Source organism: Mauremys mutica, chromosome 4, assembly GCF_020497125.1.
Source record: "Mauremys mutica isolate MM-2020 ecotype Southern chromosome 4, ASM2049712v1, whole genome shotgun sequence".
Classification (NCBI taxonomy): domain Eukaryota; kingdom Metazoa; phylum Chordata; order Testudines; family Geoemydidae; genus Mauremys; species Mauremys mutica.
Window position 1 is genome coordinate 136,862,669 of NC_059075.1, and position 18,552 is coordinate 136,881,220.

At 49.7% G+C, this 18,552-nt stretch overlaps 1 protein-coding gene across 2 annotated transcripts in view; it reads left to right on the forward strand.

The window, feature by feature from the left end:
- Positions 1-1,828: 1,828 nt before the first annotated feature.
- Positions 1,829-18,552, forward strand: part of SOX13 (SRY-box transcription factor 13) — a 60,074-nt gene continuing 43,350 nt past the window's right edge. For both annotated transcript variants that reach the window (XM_045016443.1, XM_045016444.1), the window contains exons 1-4: positions 1,829-2,209; positions 16,153-16,243; positions 17,312-17,460; positions 18,234-18,287. The gene's annotated coding sequence lies outside the window, so the exon portion shown is untranslated. The remainder of the gene's footprint in view (positions 2,210-16,152; positions 16,244-17,311; positions 17,461-18,233; positions 18,288-18,552) is intronic.

Consider the following 18,552-nt stretch of genomic DNA (forward strand, 5'->3'; position numbering starts at 1 on the left):
ATAATCTCCTGGGGAAAGTGCTCCAGATTCGAAATAGCTTTTCAATCCATCTCTGGGAATGAAAACATCCTCCGTGATGCTGGTGCGGAGGGAAGGCAGATGTGATCCCTGCTTTTGCAAGTTGGCAGGATGACATATTTGTTGTCACAACAAGAAATTTAAAAATTTGGTGTTAGGACATGGGCCTGTCAACACCTGTGTGAGGGAGCCTGGCCTAAACAGCAGCCCCCCCAGCAGCAATGTGAATGGAGATTCCCTCAGTGTCCTTCCCCAGTGCATCAACAGGGCAAGACTTGGCTAAGTCCTAAATTTTCAATCCCTGATTGTCCCAAATTCTAATAGTAGCTTTTGGGTGCCCAAGCAATAAAATAACACCTAGTGCCTTTCAGCCATCTCAGAGTGAGTAGCACTGCTGGGTAACATCATTCCTATTTTACGGATGGGGAAACTGAGGCACAGAGGGGGTGCGGGCCAGGACTTTTTTGAGGTCATACCGCTGTCTTTTAAGAGGTTTTTACACCATGCCAACCATCATGGGGCCTGAGAGCCTTTCCAGCAAGCCTGTGGCAGACTGGGGAGTAGCACCCGGGGCGTGATGCAGAAATTATTGGTTGGGATTTTCTGGCCTGTGTTGTGCAGTCAGATGAGATGATCATATTTCATACCAGTCTCTTCTGGCCTTAAAAGCTAGGGATCTATGAACCTAGGTGTGCAGGTTCCCTGGCTGGTCTATGATCCACAGGCTCAAGCTGGTGTGCAGGATGGAGGGCCTCTTAAAGGCTCTTCTCCATCTGATTCTACCATGAAATCAAGATGGGAGGAGTAGGCAGAGATCCCCAGCTGTCTGCATGGGAGCAGCAGCTACGTATGAAACATCTGCCCCAGGCCAGCTCCTGAAGCTTTACTCCATCCCAGTGTGACCCTGGAGTGCTTTGAGATGGGCCTCGCAGTCCCTGAGGTCCTTGCGACGGAGTGGGATGTACCGATCAACTGATGAACTCTGGTGTGGTACTATGGGGCTGCCCAAGTCTAAACAGAGCAGCTTATTGCACTGCATCCCAGACAGCTGCCTAACCTGGGAGAGAGACGTGACACCTTGAAGGACGCTCATGGAGAAGCCATCAAGACCGTGATCTGGGCAAACCTGGTGGAGCCCATGTCTCACAGACAGAGCCCCTGATTAAGAGTGGGGTCCTGCTCTGTGCAGGCGCCAGCCATAGCTGCATGTAAGCAGGAGATGTAGGAGAGAGAAGCCAGGAGGGACTCTGCCAAGCCTGAAAGGCTGACAGCCCACAGACAGGGTGAGCTCAGACTAGGGGAGGGGACGTGTCAGGACTTCGTTGTTTTCCAAGACCTGTAACTCTGGAGAGCTTTAAAAGTAGAGGGAGTGTGGCTAAGAGATTCCTTGGCGAAGCCTGTGTTGTGTTCCTTGCCTTCCCGACACACTAGAAGCCCAGCATGACCACAGCCTAGGTGGGGCTCTGGAGGGCATGTGTAAGTGAGCGGGAGACTGGGGGGAGGGCGCAGGTGCTGATTGCGGGGTCTGGGGAGACAGCACCCCATGTCCCAAGGGAGGACACCCGCCAAGAGGCCTGAGCCAGGGAGCGTGCCTGAGAGACCCAGCGCTAGCAGCAGGGACTGGACGCTACCCAGACCCGCTTGGCTAAAGCACGTGGGACCCCCGCACCTGGGTCCCCTTGTGGCAGACACGTGAGGGCAGGGAGGGGCGCTGGGCGAAGTGGCTGGAGGGGGGCCGGGGACTAGGACTAGGAGGAAGCCGGCTGGCTGCACTGGGGAGGTGCTAGCACCCGGGCGCTGTCTGGAGGGGGTGAAGCAGCGTCTGGCCGGGGCAGGGGGCAGCCTGGCCCGGGACTGCTCCCATTGCAAGCCCGGCCCCTGCGCTAGCCTCTGGCGGAGCTAGCCCGGCCCCGGTGCGTGGGAGGGGGGATCCCTCGGCAGCCTCCCTCCGCCGCGCTGGGGCAACTCCCCTCGGAGGGGAGGGGGCTGGCGCTGCACGGAGCCCGCAGCAGCCGCCGCGATCCGCAACGGCCGCAGCATCCCAGTCCGCCCGGCCCGGGGAGGGAGCCCGGCCCCAGCCGCCGCCTCCGCCCCGCCGGCCCCGCACGGGGGCAGCCGAGAGAGGCGCCCGGCGGAGCGCAGCGCACAAGCCGCGGGCGGGGGCTGCCCGAGGACGCAGCCCGGCAGAGTAGTAAGTGCAGCCCGCTCCCCTGCGGGGACCTTGGGAACCCCGGCCCCGCTCCTCCCGCCAGCGCCGCTTCTCCCCCCTGCTGCCTGTAATCCCCCCCCCCCCGGCCCCGTGCGCTGCTCCCTTCACCCCGCTTCTCCCCCCTGCTGCCTCTAATCCCCCCCCCCCGGCCCCGTGCGCTGCCCCCTTCACCCCGCTTCTCCCCCCTGCTGCCTGTCATCCCCCCCGGCCCCGTGCGCTGCCCCCTTCACCCCGCTTCTCCCCCCTGCTGCCTGTAATCCCCCCCCGGCCCCGTGCGCTGCCCCCTTCACCCCGCTTCTCCCCCCTGCTGCCTCTACCCCCCCGGCCCCGTGCGCTGCCCCCTTCACCTCGCTTCTCCCCCCCGCGCCGCTTCTCCCCCCTGCTGCCTCTACCCCCCCGGCCCCGTGCGCTGCCCCCTTCCCCTCGCTTCTCCCCCCAGCCCCACTTCTGACCCATGTTCCCTTTAAATCCCCCCCGGCCCCTCCGGTCCGGTGCACTGCCCCTTTCACCCCATGGCTCCCCCCAGCCCCACTTCTGACCCCTGCTCCCTTTAAATCCCCCCTTCACCCCACTTCTCCCCCCTTTTACCTTCTCTCTCACTCCACAGCCCTGTGCACTGCCCCTTCACCCCCTTTTCCCCCCTACACCCCCTTTTCTCTTCTCTCACCCCCGCAACAGGGCTGCCCAGAGAGGGGGGGCTAGTGCAGCAATTTGCCCCAGGCCCTGGGCCCCACAGGGGCCCCCACAAGAATATAGTATTCTATAGTATTACAACTTTTTTTTTATGGACGGGGCCCCCGAAATTGCTTTGCCCCAGGCCCCCTGAATCCTCTGGGCGGCCCTGCCCCCCCATGGCCCCCTGCTGCACTGGGATTCCCCCCACTGAGCTCTGGCGCTCCCATGCCCCGGGGCACAAGGAGGGATTTTGCAGTTCTGACCCCTGCCCCTTTCCTTGCCGGGCTTTTATTTCCTTGTGCAAATCTTAACTCGATTCCTCCCTGCTTCTTCCCAAACCTGCCAAGTCTCCCCCGGCTTTACAGGGGGAGGGGGAGATCCACTTGTTTTGAATTAAACCTAAAACAGCTTAAAAAAAGAAGTTTCTCCTTCCGGAAAGTCCACTCACTGGTTGCAAACTCCTGTTTCTCTAGTGTGCTCGGATCTTTAAGACACAAATAGACCCCAAACTGGGGACTACATCAGAGCACTTGTAATAGTCCCGGCAAGGAAGGTGTTAACTCCTGTATTCTCCCTGTGTTGCACCCCCCCCTTCATAAAACCAGACTGTCAGGTTTTCTGTTGCTTCTCACATTTTTCTGTTTAGCCTGGCCTGGCCTTTCCTGTTCCGTAACTGGACATTATAAGGGCCTTGATTATTGCCAGGCGTCACTGGATTTAGTAGGTTACTGACTTAATGGTACAGGTCAGGTGTAAGGGATTCTGTGGGATGTGGTGGGAGCCCAGGGGAAGGCTTTGTGTGGGGCTTTACATTTGGGAAAAGAAGCAGATACTTTCTCTGCTTGCTAGTCTCCCCCTCTGCCCCCATGACTTATTTATGACATTTCCTACTGAGCCGGGGCACCGTCTCGCCAGCCAGTCTGTGGGGCTCTGCAGTACAATGATTTCACAGTAAAACAGGCAATAGATTGGGTGACACTCTCTATAGACACAGGCACCAGCAGAGGTCACCATGCATGTTGTAAAATAAACAGGCAGACACATATTGGCTAAGATGGTAAGGTGCAAGATGAGCTGGTAGCTGGAATCTCCACTTGGATGGAGTGAGTTATTTTTTGCAATTATTTTAAAATTCTAAACACCGCTTATTTCTTCCTTCCACCTTTCCAAAAAGAAATGTGATGGTGGTACATTTATGCAGCATCTTTGGGGACTGCATGTACCAGAATCCCAGTCATTGTCCTATAGAAAGTGTAGCAGAGAGAGAGAGCCATACACAACTTGTAAATATCCCGCCTGGTCCTTTAACTTATTGTTTGTTGCTGGCTTTTTCATGATTTTTTCCCCCCAGCGATCGCATCAACTCAAATGATTCCACAAAGGAAATATTTATACTGTGTGTTTAGAGGCAAGGAAGAGTGTTATGGAATCCATGCAACAAAACTTGATGGCTGCGTGATGCGCTCAGATGTTTGGCTTTGTAAATAGTTTTTTTTAAATAACAAAATTACAATAATAGGGCTCCCAACAAAGAGGATCTTTAGTACAATAAATGCGGAGCGGTATCACTTTTGCTGGTACCTAAACAAAAACAAACCCAGCAAGTTGAATATTATGATCTTCTTTTAGTGGGAATTGTCATAAGCCAGCATTTATGACCAGCTTGAAAGTGAGTTTCAGTACTTTAGAAGCCCAAATTCATTCCAAACCAGAAAACTCTGTGTACTGGGCAGGGACTGCAGATGAAATCCTGACCCTACTGAAATCAATGGGACCAGGATTCCCCCCATGCACACCCGCCGCCGTTGTCCTTATTCCCGTCTCTATATAGCATGCTTAGCACAACTGTTGGTGCTAGACAAATAAGACATGAATGGTGTCAGTGGTGAATTGCAATAGTGCACTGGGGTGAATTTCACGCACTTTTTGGAATTTGGAGTGGTTAGGTAACAAATTAAAACAGACAGTTACGGCCATCAGTTTTGGTGGTTAAGTATACCAAATGTCACCTTGGATAGCATATTTCACCCATCCAGCACCCTCAAGGTGCTTTAGAGTTAAATAATTCACTAAAAAAAGTTAAAATAATAGCGGTGGGAGAGAGAAATGAAGAGATGTATGGCTAAGGGAGAGGTGAGTGACAGGTTTTCATGTGAAATGTGCAAACAATTAGAAAGCTGGCTTATTTCCACCTCAGGCTAATAGCTTCCAATATTTTATGCTAATCAGGGATGCCACCCAGGAAAAACTTGCTGACAATAGTCACATTGTTTAAGTCTCAGCTACATCTTATATGATACTTTAAGGATGGAAAACATGATTTGAGATTATAGATTTTAAGGCCAATTATATCATCTAGTCTGGCCTCTATATAACACAGGCCCGAGAATTTCATCCAGTTAACCGTGTATTGTGCCCAGCTGCTTGTGTTTGTGATTCATGCAAATTCGTTTTAGTTAATTTTAATGGTTACACCCTCCATCCTTTTGACTGTCAACTTTTTTTTTTTAAACATCAAAGCTTGTGAACCCATATTCCACTTTAAAAATACAGGTGAAGTCTGGAAAATGTAAGGGAAAGCAGGAGAGAGATGTTTCTAAGTGATCTTGCCCCTTACAAAGATTTTTTTTTTTTAACTGACCCTCCGTTTTCGATGTAGGTTTGTTTAATCTCTGTATTGACAGTAAACCTGCCATGGGTTGAGAATCCAGAATCCCTTTCTGTCATAAAAGAACTGCCCACTCCAGATCTACTTTGGGAATCTGTTCTGTCCTCCTCCATGTTAACTGGATACTCTTTGTAGATGGGTGGCAGTAGGGTTGAGAGGACCATGAAATTTACTCCCTGTCAAAGCAATTTCCTGAGGAGGAGATGGATTTTGGGGCTGTTTTACTGAGTTTGTCCTGGCAATTTTAAAATCTCCCTCTCTGAAACAAATGTCCTAGCACAGTCTCTTAGCTTTATCCAGCCAAGTGTCTCTGTCGGTAATGCTTTCTCCTTCTATGCTTGCCAAACCAAAGCACCCAAACAACCCCCTCCAGAAAGCATTCTTGACAAGCAAAGTTTGTTCCAACCAGTGGGGGCAAAAAATAGCTTGACTTTAAATCACGCTAACTGACTGTCCATTATAAAAGGATTTACATGTGCAGCTCTGACCAGTCCGGCATTAGGTAGCTAGTTAAACTGGAGCTGGCTTTTAAAATTGTTCCTCACTTGAGAAGTTGGATTTGGTTCCTGGGGTACTGGAAAAGGCACTGCTGTGAGTGCAAAGTGCGTAGCGACGTAAGCACAGTAAATCTATTCTTTCAATGGGTTTATTTTTACATTTGCTATTTGTTCAGGAGGCCCCCAGAGTGCCTGTCTGAACTTGCCGTTTTCACACTCTGTGTGCTTCCTGGAATCAAGACTTGTTAGGCCGAACGACAGTCACTAATATTAAAAACAGCTTGTGGGGAGAGGGGTGACTCCGGGAATTGGAAATGAGCCACAGGGATTTTTACCTCAAGGTCACAGGTTCAAGTCCAACCTGCTGACCTTCTGATGGTTGTGAACTGAGATTGTGGGTCTCAGTTTAGTTCCCTGCAGGGGTGTCACCATCACAGTTGGCTCCTTGGAGCTGATACACAACAGAGGCCCAGTGTGCCATGGTGACTGGCCGCCTCTCAGTCCTACGTCCCCGTACCGTGGTCGAGGCCCATTAGTGTGGCAGCATGAGCCCCAAATGAGCTGGTCTTAGATGGGGGGTGTGGGGCCCTTCCTGCTAGATCACATGCACAGTGTAGACTGGTGTATTGAGAGGGGAGCCCAGTCTGTAGAACCGAAGGGCTGGAGGGCCAGCGATCTGCAACGCGGAACATAGACTGCTGACTCCGGTATCTTGCGCTTGCCAGCACAAAGCGGATTGAGATCTGCTCGGTCAGACCGCCGTGAGAGCACCTTCCTCTTGGCTCTAGTTGTAAACACGCAATGTTGTTTTGGGGTTTGTGTGTATGGGTAACAGTGAATATTGAAATAGCTGCTATTACGCTGGAGACGGCATTGAACAAAAGGGTGCTGCTGGGGGCACGCACGCATTGCTTTTAGAGCTCTGGTCTAGGTTTGCGTCTTCCACCTCCGCATCCACAAACGATCAAATACATTGTTTTGGCAGGGGAAGTGTATTTGCCGCTGCATTTTCTACAAAAAATGTATTTTAAAAAAACATTCAGAGATGAGCGATACGATTGCTAACCCATTGCTCCATCCACCACTATAGAAATCAATGTATATAAAGCTGGCATTATTCTTCTGTCGAGTGTGGACGACAGTATGGTGAGTGCAGTGCAGAACATACATAAATTGTTACCACCCCAATCATGCAATAAATTGTCACAATGCAATAAGTTCTAGCCCCATTTGCCCTTGTCCCTTCCCTTTGGGAAATATCCCCTGCGAGTTAAAGAGGCTCTCTACTGCACACTGTAAAGCTGCCTCTGACTTCATTCAGAGCTGGCTACAAGTATTTCAGGCCAAATTTTGCCTCGCACTCTAATGAGCTTCTAATCATTGGATCCTCCTCAGGCTTGGGTGGGAATCTCTTGGGTTTGGAGCGCTGCTGTCATTTTAAAAAGGAGGGAAGTTGGCAGAGCCAGAGGCAGCCACTTTTGGAAAATTTTCTGTTATTTGGAAGCCCTCCCTCCCACTCTGCACTTAATCCACCTGCTCTAAGGCCATATGTCCGATCCTGGAACGGGTCCAGTCCTACACAATGGCCTTTGGTCTGAATGAGTTCCACCAGCTCAGTGATAAAGATGGGATACAAATGGAACTGGATTTGCCAGGCAGAATGCGGCTGCTGCATTTTGCTCTGGCTCATGACAAAAGTGTCCCAGCCATTTGGGTGGGTCAGTAAAAAAAATAAAAAAAAATAAAAAAGCAGGTAACGTTGTTTAATCTTGTGACTGTTGAAGTCAAGGGGTCTTAAACATGTGCTTAGAGTAAAGCATGTGCTTAAACTGTGCTCAGTCAGAGCTGGAAGCCCTCCAAATGTTGAAACTAATACCCCAGACTTTGCCCAATGCTTTTGCAGTGGCCTTAAGTAAACATTTTTTTTCAAGTGGAAGCCACTTCTGTTCATCATTTGAACGTGGGGTAACCGCATTCTTTTTTTGCCCCCTTTCAGTTCCTGCCACGATTGGTAGCCATATAGCTGAAGAATGCACATTGGGAGACGTATCTGAAATTCTGCCTTTCCATAATTTAATGCTCCATTACCATCTATGGTGGCTTTAGGCATGTGGCCATTACAAAAGATGCAGTCTAGTGCCTTTGGAGTCCAGGGCACCGCCCCCTTGCCACACCCTCCAGGGTCTCTGATCATAGAAATGAGCGAGGTAAAATGGCTTATAATTAAAGCAGCCTTGAAAATTTGATGTGAAAATTTACTAGTCCAGGCACGAAATCTACTGGCCTGGCCTTTCATGATGATTTAGTGGTGGTGGAAAAATCCCTAATAATACTTTACTTGTCGGAAAAGGAGAAAGCAGCTGAGTTGAATTTTGCACAAGTTTGTTAAAGGGATGGTGGGTAGTGCAGATTCTGAAAGTGGTTTCTGGGGGCTCTGATTCACCTCACTCTTACCCAGGTGAAAATGCTGAGTGATTCCATTAGGCTAATGGTAAAAGTGAGAGGAGATTCAGGTCCTGTGGGGTTTTTTGTTTGTTTGTTTTTTAAAAGGTTTTCTAAACACTTGTGTTAATAGAAATGTTTCAAGAAATTAACAAAATCGCTCGCTCGCTTTTGTCGTTGCTGTCGCATGTTTGGATTTCTGCCCTTCCCTGAGGTTTGCTACCCAAATGGTTGCAGCTCTGTGCTAACATGCAAAAGACAGAAATCGAAACTGACTAGTAACAAGCGTCAATCTAGTTCAGTGGTTATCAAATGTTTGTACTGGTGACCCCTTTCACACACCAAGCCTCTGAGTGCAACCCCCTTTATAAATGAAAAACATTTTTTATATATTTAATACTATTATAAATGCTGGAGGTGAAGCGGGGTGGAGCTGACAGCTCACGGCCCCCCTGTGATGATAACCTTGTGACCTCCTGTTTGAGAATCCCTGATCTAGTTAGTTTGGAAGATGTGGTGGTTAAAATGCCAGGGCCCAGTCTACCCTAGCCCTCCCCCTCTGGTGGGGATGGAATTTCATGACACAAAATCTAGTGTAGACAAGACTTTTCAAACCACCTTATTAACAGCAGTAGCGCCATTGTGGTCACATCTATTGATATTGAACATTTATGTCGCAGCAGTGCCTAGAGGCCAATGAGCATGAGTCCCCTTGTGCTAGGGGCTGTAAAGACAGAGAGGTAGTAGCAGGCTCTGCCTAGGCTTCTAGAAGAGCAGACGTCAGCCCCTTTGCTTCTTGTTTACTCCCCGCTTGTTCCAGATATCGGGGAGGTGAATGAATTCGCAGACTACAAACTTAGTGTTAAACAGCAAAAAAAAGCCCAAACCAACCAAACCACGCTTGGCTTGGAAACAGTGCCCTCGGACTAGCCAACTGACTGATCCTGGCTGGGGATTTGGGGGGGTATAATGATTTGCCCCCAGTTGGAATTGGTGGAACAGAGGCTACGTCTACACTGCGAGCCTGGGATGCGATTACCCTGCTCGTGTACACACACTTGTGCTAGCTGTCCTTGAGCTAGCCTGAGTATAAATAGCAGCGTAGCCACAGAAGCAGGGGTAGAAGCAGAGAAGGCACGGCTGAGCAGGGCCAAGTACAAACCTGCCTGAAGCTTGTGGGTGTGTACTCGTCATGGCTCAGCCGTGCCTCCGCTGATGCTGTCCTGTGCTACCACATCTACACTGCTATTTATACTCCGCTGACCTGAGAATGTGCACGTGTGTAGGGGACTCACACGCCTAGCTCGTGGCGTAGACATAGCCAGGAAAGTCTCCTTTGGAGTGCTGCCTCTTCTTACCAGATCCTACGCTCTTCGAGGCAGATGTTCTCTTTTTGCTATTTGTGTATGTACAGCTCCTAGCACAATGATTCCTGATCAGGGCTTTTTGGTGCTCCTGCAGTACACATTTGGATTGGGCTTGGGGAGGCCTGGAATAATTTACTCTAATTCTGTGGGGTTTTGTGTGACGTTCTCAGTGCTGCCGGTACATTAATCTTTGCTGCATATACACTTTTGAACCCCCGTTTGCAGATGGTGCTGGGATGCAGAGAGAGGTAGCAGCCTGCGGACTACAATATAAATCAGTGGTTCTCAACCAGAGGTATGCGTATCCCTGGGGGTACACAGAGATCTGGGGGGGCACATCAACTCCTTATCTAGACATTTACCTAGTTTTACAAAAGGCTGCATAAAAAGCACTAGTGAAGTCAGGACAAACTAACATTTCATACAGACAATGACTTGTTTATCCGGCTCTATGTACTATACACCGAAATGTAAGTTCAATACGTATATTCCAATTGATTTATTTTATAATTACCTGGTGAAAATGAGAAAGGCAGCCATTTTCCAGTACTAGTGGCTGTGACAGTTTTTTATTTTTTTGTCTGATTTTTGTAAGCGAGTAGTTTCTAAGTGAGGTGAAACTCGGGAGTAGGCAAGACAAATCAGACTCCTGGAAGGGGGACAGTCGTCTGGAAAGGTTGAGAACCACCGATATAAATAACCAGTCAGACTTGGTTCTGGAGCTGTGTGGCAGACCAGGAAGTGGAACATCCTGGGCCCAGTTCTTGCACCCCTCCTGTTCCATCGGATACAAATCGCTCCCACTGAAGTCTGGGGGGGTTGCTCGCATCCTGTGGTTGGTGGGGTGGGGGCAGGGGGAGAACTGAGCCAGAAAGCCCCATCCATCCTTGGCTTTGGGCACTTATTAAACATGACCTTGACAGCAGCCAGGCCCTGCTCATCCAAAGAAGCTCTGGCACAGTGGCACATATTTGCTCGAAATAGGAGCTGGTAGGATGTCTGCCCTGTCACAGGTTACTCTGGTGACCAGAGGTCTAGTCCCCCTCTCCAGGAAACAATAGAGCCATCAGTGTTGGGCAGAGATTCCATTTACTTAACAGAGTGGGACCAGTAGGGAGCCATGGGATGAGCCAGGTCTAGGAAGGAAGAGAAACATCTAGGTATGGGGGGAGGGGAGATGGAAGAAGCAAGAGGCCAAGGTGTGGGAAGCTAAACAAAGAGCTTTGGGGTGATAAATTGTCATGGGAGCCCCCCTTGTTCTCTCTTTTTGAGGCGTGTTTGCCCTGCCAGAGTGCTATAAAGGGGCCTTAATGTCACTGAGAATCAGGCCCCTTGAGACTTACGCTATGTTGCCAACTTGCACGATTTTATCGCCAGTCTGGTGATATTTGATGGTTTCTAAGTCCCCAGCTCCTGGAGTCATGTGATTTATATGAGTCTCTGCTTTAATTTATGAAATGTCATTTTCTAGCCATTGTGGAGAAAGGCTGGAAAACATGATCCCTAGAGTCTCAAAAACAAGAGGGCAAATGAATGAAACCAAGATACGTTGTTTTTTTAAGTCAAACTCAAGATTCTTGAATGGCCCCACTCATGATTTTTGGATGCTTGTGATTGGCAATGCGGGAACCCAGTGTTGTTCAATGGAATTTACGCTGCAATGGGATGCCAGAGTGTCTCTTTTATTAGAATAATAGAGAGCTCTGCCCTATTATTGTATCTTGCTCTGATGGCAGGAAAGAGAGATCCCTTGGAGCGAGAGGTTTGTACATGAGCATGCCTTAAGGCCTTGTCTATCTACCAGCAGGAGTATACTCCTATAATTCTACTGATGTAGTTACAGTGCTATTGGGCTGGGGTGTTGTTGGAGAATAACAATTTGGACCTTTAACTATCAGAGGGGTAGCCGTGTTAGTCTGGTTCTGTAGAAGCAGCAAAGAATCCTGTGGCACCTTATAGACTAACAGACGTTTTGCAGCATGAGCTTTCGTGGGTGAATACCCACTTCTTCGGATGCAAGTGGTGGAAATTTCCTAGGAAATTCACCCACGAAAGCTCATGCTGCAAAACGTCTGTTAGTCTATAAGGTGCCACTGACCTTTAACTAGAATCTTTCTGGTGCGGATCTCAAACTGCTTCATGGGCAATTTAGTCTCTCAGCCCCCCGTAAATAACACGCTGATTTTACGGGGTAAACTGAGGCACACGGAAGGGAAGCAACTTGCCCATGGCTGCGCTGGAAGCTTGTGACAGGACTGAGACTAGAATCCAGGTCTCCTGAGTGCCAGTCCTATGTCTTTAACCACAAGCCCATGCCCTTTCTTGCCTGTATATAAGCTCTGGAGGAGACACTGAAATGATTCTTATGGCTAGAACAGGCAAGAACACAGTGTCTTGCCTTTTATAAAGTATTACAAGAGCACTGTGGGCTCAGCCACGTCTGCTGGTCACACTTAAAGCAGCGTGTGCGTGTATCTGTGTGTGTCCGTCCGTCCCTTGAGAGTATGCTGGTGCTTCTCCTCCCGGGCCAGAGAGGGGTGTGTTTTGGGGCAGGGGGAACCCTAGAGTGATTGATTGGTGGGGACAATATGGCGTGTGATAGCGTGAGGCCATTAAAGGTTTACAGCCTCCTTGACAACTGGTGCTAACTGTCTTTTTGTTGTTACCTAGAAAATCCTTGAGCTAGGAGGGAGGGAAGGGCAGGCGTTTTCTCCGCAGCTCTCCCCTCCCCAGGGCAAGAGAGCACTTCAGGCAAAAGGGAAAGAAACCTGGACACGGGCGTTGATTCTTCAGCCTATTGCTGACTCTCAGTGTGTAACTGAAATGGAGGTGCAGTGTGAGCGTGGAGCAGGAGGGGAGGTCTCAATGCTCTGAGCCTTGGGTTTTACATACCTCCCAGCCCTGGAAGGGCAGACCCCCATTGACTCCAGTAGGCTTTGGATCAGGCCCTTGGGGCCAGCCGAAGAAGCGCTTAACACCCAGGGCTGGGGCCAGTTTTTCAGCAGAGCACTGCACCCTGTGTGCTGAGATCTCCTGATAACCCAGCTCCGGGTGGGCTTGCCCTGGTCCTCATTTACAGTGCGAAGCCTCGTGAAAGCCTGTGATGCCCTATGCCAAGCAGCAATGACCTAGTCAATGGGGCTGGCCCCTCTTGTGGAGCTTTCAGAGTGCAGCTCTCCTGCTGCGGCCCCAATCCCTTCAGGGGGTCCCAGCTCAGTGTTCTGAGCCCTCTCTCAGGCCGGGCCATGCTGAGAACAGCAGGCGGCTTGGCAGCTGGGCGGAATTATGGCTGTAGCGGCCAAGTGCGAATTTGTCAGGCCGGTGTTAAATGCCTTCACTTGCTCTCATCCTCCCTGCTCCACCCTGGTTCCCTGCCCTCCCCCAAATAAACAACTGGTGTAAACATAGCTGTGTGTGTGTGTGTGTGTGTGTGTGGCAACTGTGCCTGCCCTCGGACTCCGCTGAGCCGGTCCCCAGGCGCATGCCAGGCTGAGGCAGGTGTAGGCAGGGGCTGCCAAGGCTCTTGGCTCAGGAGAATATGCTGCAGCACACGGGGATAAATAAGGACACACCGGGAGAATGGGGTGGCAGAGGGAACAGGTGCTTCAGGAGCCGGAGAGACACAAAGAGCCTCTTGTCTGGTGGCCAGAAGTGGAGAACAAAGCAAACGCTTCTCCATGAGCCGGGGGACGGGCTGCTTGGAGCGGCTGCTTCTCACTTGAAAGTCTCTGCTTCTTTAGTGTTGCGCAGTAAATGAAACGAAACATCCTGGTCACCCCCAACCTCCGAGGGCACTTTCCCAATTACCACTGGCAAGAGGGGGCCCAGCCGGAGCAGAGACAGATAAGGATTAAGGGTCCTGTTCTCAGCCGGGGCACTTGCTGCAGCTCCATTGAAGTGGACAGAGCTATGCAGGTATGCACCAGCAGAAGAGCTAGCCTTGTTGAAATCAGTGGCAAAACTTCACACTAACTTGTATGGGGCCAGGATTTCACCCTAGGTGTTCTTTAGCTCCTCTGATGCAAGGGGGAAGGGGCTGTGTCTTAAGTGTGAATCTGCAAGATCCATGCCTGGGACAATGCTAGCATCACTGTTCCTTAAAACCCCAACACGTTTGGGTCTTTGTGCTCAGATGCTTAAGTGACACCTTGGGGCTAACAAAAGACCCTTCCCCCTCTTTCCCCATCTTTCCCATGAGAGAGAGTGTGAAAGTGAACAGATTCCCGCTGGGTCCAGTGCTTGCAGGGGATGGACAGGAGGCAGGAGGCCTCAGTGGGAGTTTCCTTTAGAACCATGAAAGCAAATGCCAAGAATACATTTAAAAAATGAAGGCAGAAGGGGGTGAGCTCTAAAGGGGTGAAATGCAGTGTTGGTGTTATCTGGGTCCGGGTTCTTGTCATGCTGCGGTGAAGAGGAACATTGTTGTGGTGGCTTTAGCAGGCCTAGAAGGGATGGTGGCATGTTCTCCCCTCCTGATGTGAGATGCTCTGTTTTAGAGCATCCCTGGATGGATGTGGCTGTGTCGCTGTTGCAGTGGAGCTGCAATATGTTCCTTCGCTAGGATGCACAGAGCACTAGGCTCCTTTGAAAATGTTGGCCAAAGAGGGTTAGGCTCCCAACTCCCCCTGAAATTCAGTTCCTTAGCTCTCAGCCTGGCCATGCTCTCCATGTGGATGGCTGCTCGGGTATGGAATGCCGTGGTCCACTTGAATAATTCTCTGGCGCTACCGTCCGGCTCCTTCATGTGACGGTGGCAGGGAATTATGGAATGGTTCATAAAAACACTAAATATGACTTAATTATTTGTAGCACAGCAGCCATCACAACCTGCTAGGCACTGTACGCACCCCTAAGATAGCACAATCCCTGTCCCAAAGAGCTTCCAATCTCGGAAGCTGACAAGCAGATCTCTGCCTCTGGAGGTGATGTGGATAGATCAGGTGGGGTGGGTTGAAGCTGGGGTGTGAACACTGGCTGGTAGATGCCTGTCAAGTTTGTAGGCAATAGCACAGACTGAGTTTGGTCTCGTGACCATTTTAAAATAAGGTTTGAATCTGAAGGGACTTGTTTGAGCTTTTGGGCATAGGAGTGGTGAAACCGAGGTAGGGAGAGAGCACAGCCAGTGAGCATGGGCAGCTTCTGTGCAAGCCTCCCGAATACAGGGTTGGAGTCCACCTTTATTGTGGCTCACTTATCCCCCCTTCAGCTCATTTTACAAGTAAGAAGGTGGTTTTTTCCAAGTACAAACCCTGGAAGAGTAACTGGGGATCTGAGAGTTAAGCTGGGTTCTTTCATTCTCCTAAATCAGCAGCAGCAATAACGATTGTGTGGGCCAAATACTCCCAACAGTTAATCCTGCCCAACCTCTACATCCGCAGATTAGGCCCCCAGTGACCCCACCAGTCAGTCTGGGGGACTCAGCTAATTGCTTTGAATGGTGTGACACTGGTAAATGAAAGCGGGGCGTAGTGCTGCAATTGGAACTGAGGTTACTATCCTGTTAAGGCAGGAGAAGGATCACTCCAGCTTGCCCTCTACTGGGCTAGCAGGAATAAAGCGTAGTGAAGAGGTGTTTACTTTTTGGATTGTCACTTGCTCTGGCTCTGATTCCGCACGAGCGGACAGGTCTGTTCTGTAGGACGGTGCCATCTTTAGACACGTTTTTCTGAGTACAACTGCGCTTGAAGCCACTGAGTCTGGGAACTTTGGCGATAAATGCCAGGGGGGTCTCTGATAGCTACAAGTGGTTAGAAGGGATGTCGGTATTAAGTCTCAGTGGAAAGACAGCATATCCTGCCGTACAGTGACCCACTAACACAACTCTGGGGCATTGGTTCAATACTGAATTGAAGGGAAGAGGGCCACCTACGGAGCCATCAACACAAGGGGCCTGATTCTCCACTCTTACCCCAGTATAAATCAGGAGGAACTCCACTGCAGTGAATGGATTGACACTCGTAACTGAGAGAGAAGTCAGGCATAGCGTTTTCTTTGGAAGCCTTTGGCAGGCTTCATTTCCTTGAGAAAAGTTAAAGATTTTAACAGCAAATTGCCAAGCCGCTCCTGTCACACCAGTGAAAATCTGTCGTTAAAATGTCACAGACCCATAGCAGCTGAGCTGCAGCATTATATCCTCCAAACTGAATTTGTGCACAGCCATCTCAGAACGGTGGCATTTTCTGCTTACGGCAACTGTCGAGGATGAGCTTCGCTTTCAGGGTCTCTGTCTCGCTGCTTGTGGGTAAGCTCTCTAACACTCCGCTTTTTGAATTGCAGTTTGGGAATGTTTCCAGAGCCCTTTAAACCTTCCAAGGTGCTTTGCAAACCTGGGTACTTCTGGGGACAGCAGTGGTCCGAGTGCCGTAAGGTAGGAAAAGTTGGAAGAGCATGCAGACAAATTCTCAGACGTAGCCCCTGGTTTTTGGTGCCCAACCTGTGAAACCTTGGGTCTGGTTTTCAGAGGGTGCTCAGCTCTTGGGGAAAGTCTAGATCAAGGCGTAGGAAGTTGGGTACCCAACAAATGGAGGTGTCAAAAAAAATCAGTGGCCACTTCTGAAAAGAGTGGTCTTCCTGTCACATGAAATGGAAGATGTGAAATGTTGTGAAAAGGCTGTGAGGAGGTTGATGATGGAGGTCACAAACTGACTTAGCGTGGTCTCAGCTATTGTCTTGCTGGTTCATGTTTGCTGACATTGCTACCTACCACTGTGTGTGTCTCAATTGTCCAAGAAGCTCTACCTCTGCTCAAGAGGTAGAGCCAGGCATGGAAGAGGAGGTGCGGTGCAGGGCTGGGGTAGTGCATTGGCAAGAAAGGGTGTGAGCTTGTGTTCGGGAAGCTTGCACAGAAGTTTCCCATGTTCAGTGGCTGTACTTTCACCATACCTCACTTTCACCAGTCCTATGCCGAAACGCATAAACAAGGAAAGAACAACAGAACCTTCTCTGGAGGAGAGCACTCCCCTTGAATATGACTGACTGTTGTCAATTGGTCTTGTAAGTTATCTATGGGGGGCCTGGCACTGCACTCTAGACACCAGCTTAACTCCAGAGAGGAGAATCAAGCCCACTGTCTCCTGCAGTGGAGCAAGGTTAACACGGGAGTGTTGACAGAGTCCCATAGTGCACATGTCTCAGCAGTGCCGACCCCACAAACCACAGCAGCACAGGCTGCCTTTATGCTGTGAGGAAAGTGTTCTGCCAGAGAGGTGGTGCCTACTCTTTGTGGCTGCTGAAATGGCACTGGGTGTCAGGTGTTGTTCTACTGAGACCTCTCTCTGAGGTTCTCTAATGCCAGCAGCAGCAAGGAAGGAGCAGGGCTGTTTAAAGTGGCTTAAGAAGGGGATGTACAGTCTAACATGGGCTAACAGGAGGAAAGTAAGAAAAAGAAAATCTGGGCTGCCTATCCTAATAGTGAAATCTGTTGTATTGATAATAGATGTGTAGCACCTTTCATCTGAGCTTCGTTAAGGCCAGATCCCAGCTGGTGTCGTCCAGTGTAGAGTAGTTCCATCAACTTCGGTGGAGTTATGCAGACTTTCAACAGCTATGGATCTCGTCCTTAGAACTTCACAACACCCCAGTGAGGTAGGTGAATGATATCCCCTTCGGGAAAATGAGTCACAGAGAGGGGAAGTGACTGGCCCAGGGTCATGCAACAGATTAGGGGCAGAGCCGGGAATAGAACCCAGAACTGCTGTCTCTGAGTTTGCTTCAACCACTGGCCCACGATGACTTTCTATGGAAAGTCTTCCAGTAGAAATGGTGGAAGGCTCATTGCTTGAGACACTTCAAAACTAGACTGGACACGAATAGCCTTGGAAACACTCCTGCCTTGGCTTTATGGTCTGAGTGATTTTCTAGGTCTCTTCCAGTAACAATTTCTGCAATAGAGTCAGGTCATTTTAGAGCGGAACTGAAATAGCAACAGAGTCTGGTTTATAGATGTGCTGCAAACTTCACCTGATGTGGTGTCCCACGCAGCCGACTACTTGCAAAAAAAGCAATTAGAAATAGCTACCCCTCTCTGTACCTTTCTGTCCTTAAAGGTATGTGGGAAGAGATGACAATCTACCCAAGATTAGTCTCTTTCCACCAGTGCCCAGGGGAGGAGAAGGGTCTGATGTCTCGGCCCCTTTTTCAGATAGGAAAGTATTGTTTTTGAACCACTCGAGTCAAATAAGAACCTTGGTTTGTCTGGAAATGCTGAGTGTGTAGAATTGCGCACACAAAAAAATACCAAGATTGTGCTTTTAGATAAGTCTGAGGGCTGCTTTCGGGTGGGGGTACAGGAAACAGTTGACGAAAACAAGGGTGGGCAATAATAGCTTTCAATCTCCCGTTCTGCGCCTTCGTCACAGCGTGTTTCATTGTCAGAAGCCATTCACCTTTCCGGACCTTGCCGCAACTGTTAGGTAAGTTGTTTTTGTTTGTTGTTTGTCTTTTTTTTCCTTCCGGCGGCCCTGACCCACTTCAATTCTGTGGGATGCGTCTGGTATTGTTCGGTGGTTTTTTTTATTTCTTTCTTATAGATGATCAGCCAACTGTAAATTGATTAAACTTTCTGAGCGATGATGCCAGGTGAAAACGTTGACAGAATTGCAGCTGGGGGAATATATAGGGAGGGAGAATTTTAAGTACATGTTAGTTTTGGGGAAGCTCAAAGGCCAGATGATGATC